Source organism: Agrilus planipennis, unplaced genomic scaffold, assembly GCF_000699045.2.
Source record: "Agrilus planipennis isolate EAB-ADULT unplaced genomic scaffold, Apla_2.0 scaffold98, whole genome shotgun sequence".
Taxonomy (NCBI): Eukaryota; Metazoa; Arthropoda; class Insecta; order Coleoptera; family Buprestidae; genus Agrilus; species Agrilus planipennis.
The window spans coordinates 133290-139114 of NW_020438866.1; the positions used below are offsets into that span (position 1 = coordinate 133290).

The 5825-nt window shown below is 28.8% G+C and overlaps 1 long non-coding RNA gene across 1 annotated transcript in view; it reads left to right on the forward strand.

The window, feature by feature from the left end:
• Nucleotides 1-4328: 4328 nt before the first annotated feature.
• The window catches only part of LOC112904804, a 7346-nt gene continuing 5849 nt past the window's right edge, over nt 4329-5825 (forward strand). Inside the window, exons 1-2 of the long non-coding RNA XR_003231378.1 lie at nt 4329-4404; nt 4843-4915. This is a non-coding gene — a long non-coding RNA (uncharacterized LOC112904804). The remainder of the gene's footprint in view (nt 4405-4842; nt 4916-5825) is intronic.

Below are 5825 nucleotides of genomic sequence, written 5' to 3' on the forward strand. Positions count from 1 at the left end.
GTTAGGTAGAAATCTTTCTACAAATTACTTCAATTCATGCTTTAGTTAGTATTTATTGGGTAGAAAGTTTAATTTTTTGTAAAACTGAGAAGGCAAAATTATTTACAGCTTAGCGCTCACACTACTTTTAAGCCGCGCGAGAGGTATAAGAGAACGGCTAGTTGGTTACATCGGTGGTAATAGGGTTATATCTCGAAGGTTATTGTACTGCCCGTGCACTGAGTGGCCATAGGTGTACGCAGGGTTCAGGAAGTAGCTGGAGAGATATGCCTAGACGTCGTATATTACTAATCATCCGGCTGGGCCAGGCTGACGCTCATTATCGGTTAATCTTCAGCTACTTACAGCTTTCATTGCGCTTACGCGTAATATGGAAGTTCGTAGGTGGTTGCGGATTAAACGATAAATGGGGGGCCCTTGGTTACTGGGATGGTTTTGCTTTTTTTCACAAAAATTTGTTTTAAAATTTTATAAACTTATTTGGAAATTGAACTTTAAACTTTAAATGTGCCATTTATTTCTATTAGTGTGAATATGAGTAAACAAAAGAATTTAGGCAATTAAGGGTTGAAAGGTTTGCATTTACGTGTAGAATCTAGAATCAATCTTAATTGCCTAGATTGTTTTTTTTTGTTTATTTTTAATATGTGTACTTATACTGCCTTTTATTAATAACTATCAGCGTTTCTTTATCTCGTTTAGAAGTATTTTCAGGGTCTAAAGGTCTGAACTTATCATTTTCGTTAATCAGACTGGCTACGATGTTACCTTACAAAGAATCAATTAATTAGTAATAATTTTAAAGAAATCTTCTTCTATTTCAATGAAAACCATTGTATATTGTTATTAAAGAGTATTTAGTTACTAATTTTGAGTTTTTAGTTAAAAAATCCGGGCATTCATGAAGACATACAAAAGCTGTCAGCAATTATTAAATAATTTTATGGTATATTTTGGTGGAGGCGTCGGGACAATTTAAAACAAAGGCTATATATTCTAGTTTCATTGAAGTAAATGGATAAATTTTCATCGTTAATTATATTTTTCCCGTATAGATACAGTTAGGGATACTTATTTACGTTTTTCCTTTTGGAATGATTTAAACAACAATTTGTAATATAAAATATAGACAACTCAACATACAGCAAATATTACAATCCTAATATTGTATCTATAAAGAAGAATATAAAACGTCTTTTTTAGGAAAATAACTTTTTTGCGTGAAACTTCATAGTATCCTTGAAAAAACACAAACTATTACGTAGGAATAATTAATTACTTATTTAGTAACATTATTATTAAACATACATTCTTGTAAAATTTAGTTGGAAACCATTACTCATTTCTATTCGGAACTACTAAAAAAAAATTAATTCTACCACTGAATTCTGCATACATTTCTACATATTCTTCATTCCTTAGAACGTTCAGAATAATGTTTTAACACATCGAAAATTTACAGGCTCGTTTTAAGTATTTGTAACTACTTTTAACGCCTTTTAAGTATTTAATTACGGGGTAGCTTAATTATGTCTGATCGTACCTTAAATCTGATTGCAACACTGAATTCTATATACCTTTTTACATAATTTTCATCCCTTAGAATGTTTAGAATAATGTTTTAACAGCTCGTACATTTATGTGCTTTTTTTTGTATTTCTAATTTTTATGCCTTTTAAACAATTAGTTAAGGGGTAGCTTAATTATGTCAAACCTCACCTCATATCTGATGCCACTACTAAATTGTACATATATTTTTACATATTCTGCATCCTTTAGGACATTCGGAATAATGTAACATAACGAAAATTTACGTGCGCGTTTTTGTAGTTACATTTTTTCGACTTTTAAGCAATCAATGAAGGGGTAGCTTATTTATATCAGACTGCACTTCAGATCTTATACCACCATTAAATTTTTCGTACTTTTCTACATACTAGTCACTCCTTAGAATGTTCAGAATAATGTTTTAACAGATCGAAAATTAACATGCGCGTTTTTGTATTTACGTTTTTTACGTCTTTTAAGCAATGAATGAAAGGGTAGCTTCTTTATATCAGACCGCACTTCAAATATGATACCACCATTAAATTTTGCAAACTTTTCTACATATTATTCATCCCTTGGAACGTCCAAAGTAATGTTTTAACAGATTGAAAATTTACGTGCGCGTTTTTATAATTACATTTTTTACGTCTTGAAAGCAATGAATGAAGGGGTAGCTTATTTATATCAGACCGCACCTCAAATCTGATTCCACCATTAAATTTTTCGTATTTTTCTACATACTAGTCACTCCTTAGAATGTTCAGAATAATGTTTTAACAGATCGAAAATTAACATGCGCGTTTTTGTATTCACATTTTTTACGTCTTGAAAGCAATGAATGAAAGGGTAGCTTCTTTATATCAGACCGCACTTCAAATCTGATGCCACCACTAAATTCTGCATTCTTTTCTACATATTATTCATCCCTTGGAACGTCCAGAGTAATGTTTTAACAGATTGAAAATTTACGTGCGCGTTTTTATAATTACATTTTTTACGTCTTGTAAGCAATGAATGAAGGGGTAGGTTCCTTATATCAGACCGCACTTCAGATCTGATGCCACCACTAAATTCTGCATATTTTTCTACATATTATTCATCCTTTAAAATGTTCAGAATAATATTTTAATAGATTGAATATTTACGCGCGCGTTTTTGTATTTACACTTTTTATTGTTTTTAAGCAATCAATGAAGGGCTAGGTTAATTATATGAGATTGCACCTACAATCTGATGCCATCACTGAATTTTGCATTTTTTTTTCACATTTGTCATCCCTTATAGTGGTCATAATAATGTTTAAACCTTTCTAAAATTTACATGCGTGCTTTTTGTTTACACTTTTTATACCTTTTAAGTAATCAGTTAAGGGTTAGCTTAATGATGTATTAATGATCACCTCAAATCTGATACTACCACTGAATATTAGAAACTTTTTCTACATATTTTTCAGCCTTTTCTTTATTAAATTTCACTAGTAAATTTCTTATGAGACTAATTTGTAGAAATCATGAAAAATTGCACAATCTTGTTTCAGAAAAATTTTAATAGTAAACTCTTTTTCAGAGAAAATGATGAAGTTTCAATCCTGGAGTCTTCGATGTCGGCTCTCGTGTAGGATGGAATGGTCGACAGGATTAAGGAGTCCAACAAAACGCTTTCTGGTTGTCATTTGTCGTCATTATTTTACTTTGTGGTAAAATCAAATCAGCATATTAAAATTAAAAAGTTAACGTTTTTATGTGCCATAATTAGCACTTTTTATTATCAGTTATTAATTTTTTATTTTTATTTTATCATTTAAACATGATTTGAATATTAAACTTTATAAAATTAGAATTCACTCACACATTGAAAAAAACCGAGACGAATAACTAATTGTTGTAGTGATATTAATTTCCTAATTGTTTGTTGCAGCTGCTATTACTTTTCCTTCCTAGAGTCCTGGATGTACGTTCAAGCAATTATCCTTGGAATGAAATGGTAAACCGGTGGGTGTATTACAATTTAATTAATCAAAACGTTTGCTATTTATCATTGATTATTATTATTTTACTTATTTAATTTAACTTAGTTTTTGTATCACTTTTACGTGTGTATGAATATTATAAAAATCAAATTNTCTTAGTCTCACTCTCACCCCATAATAAATTCCCTTTTCCCCTGTTATTATTACAGTAATATTTACAATAACATCTGGATAATAAATACACAAATTTGGTTTCTATATCACTTTTACGTGTGTATGAAAATTATCATAATCAAATTTATTTATAAAGTCACAAAACTAACAAGAACTCTAGTTATAATTTGAAAATTATTTGTTGAAGTTGCTTCTGGATTTCTTCTCCTGGAGTGCTGTATGTTCGTGTACAGTTTTATTTTCAGAGTTGCTTAATTTCTCTTATTGTTTATCATTTTAACGATTTTATAAAAAAAACAAATTTATTATAAAGTCACAAACTAAAGAAAATTATGATGAATAGCTAATTGGTGTTCTGTCTTTAATTTGAAAATTATTTGTTGAAACAGCTTTTGGTTATCCTTCTTGGAGTCCTGGATGTTCGTTTAATCGGTTATCCTGGGAAACCGGATGGAGCCACACTGGTGGGTATTTTACAATATTAATAAATAAAAAATTACTCCTTTTTTATTATTAAGGTTGTTTGGTTTCTATATCACTTTTACGTGTGTATGAAAATTATCATAATCAAATTTATTTATAAAGTCACAAACTAACAAGAACTCTAGTTATAATTTGAAAATTATTTGTTGAAGTTGCTTCTGGTAATCCTTCTTGGAGTCCTGGATGGTCGGTGAAGCGGTTATCCTGGGAAACCGGATGGAGCCACAACGGTGAGTATTTTACAATAAAATAAATAAAAAAATTACTCCTTCTTTATTATTAAGGTTGTATTAGTTTTTACTATTAGGGTGTATTAATATTATCATAATCAAATTTATTTATAGTCACAAACTTAAAAAAAAAATCTATTTATAATTTGAAAACCACAGTGGGTACATTACAATTCAATTAATAAATAAAAAATTAATGAATACAGCAAAGCATTTACTATTTATCATTGGTCATTTTTATTTTACTTTTTAAGTGTAACGATTATAATTCTACTGTTTTATTTTCAGGGTTGCTTAATTTTTTTCTTTTCTATTATTTTTACGAATTTGTAAAAATAATTAAGGTCACATTTATGATAAAGTCACAAATTAAAGAAAATTATGATGAAAAGCTAATTGGTGTTCTGTTTTTAATTTGAATTTTTTTTTTTGAAGCAGATTTTGGTTTCCTTCCTGCAGTCCTGAAAGTTCGTTGAAGGGATTATCCTGAAAGTCGGATGGACCAACAACGGTGGGTATATATTACAATTTAATTAATAAAGTTAACAAACAAGGTATCTAACAATACATTACCTACTTTTCATTAGCCATCATTGTTTTACTCTTTTATGGGTAACAATTATTATTGTTTTACTCCTGGGGTCTACTTCTTTTATTTTTATTTTGGTTGTATTAAAATTCAATTACTAAATTAAAAATTAACGGATCTAACAAAAGTTCTCTACTTTTCTTTGGTCATTATTATTTTACACCTTAATTTGTAGCAATTAGCTCTATTTTATTTTTAGGGTTGTTCAATTTCTATTTTTGTTGCAGTTGTTTTTGGTTGCATTACAATCCACTTATTAAATTAAAAAGTAGTGGAGATCTAACAAAACATTCTTTACTTTTCATTTCTTATCGCTGTTTTACCCTTTTATGTGTAACAATTAGTAGCTTTGCATTTTTGGGTTGTTTTATTTCTGTTTTTCTTACTGCTGCCTCTGGGTGCATTACATTTCAATCAATAAATTAAAAATTAAGGAAGATCTAAGAAAACATTCTTTACTTTTCTTCTTATAATTGTTTTACTTTTTTATCTGTAGCAATTAGTACTGTTTTACTTTTAGAGTTGTTTTTTTCTGTTTTTCTTACTGTTACTTCTGGTTGCATTACATTTCAATTAATCAATAAAAAATTAAAGGATATCTAAAAAAACATTTTCTATTTTTATTCTTATAATTGTTTTACTCTTTTATGTTTAGTAATTAGTAGTGTTTCACTTTTAGGGTTGTTCTATTTCTGATTTTCTTACTGCTGCTTCTGGTTGCATTACATTTCAATTAATAAATTAAAAATTAAGGGATATCTAAGAGAACATTCTCTACTTTTATTCATATAATTGTTTTACTCTTTTATGTTCAGTAATTAGTACTGTTTTA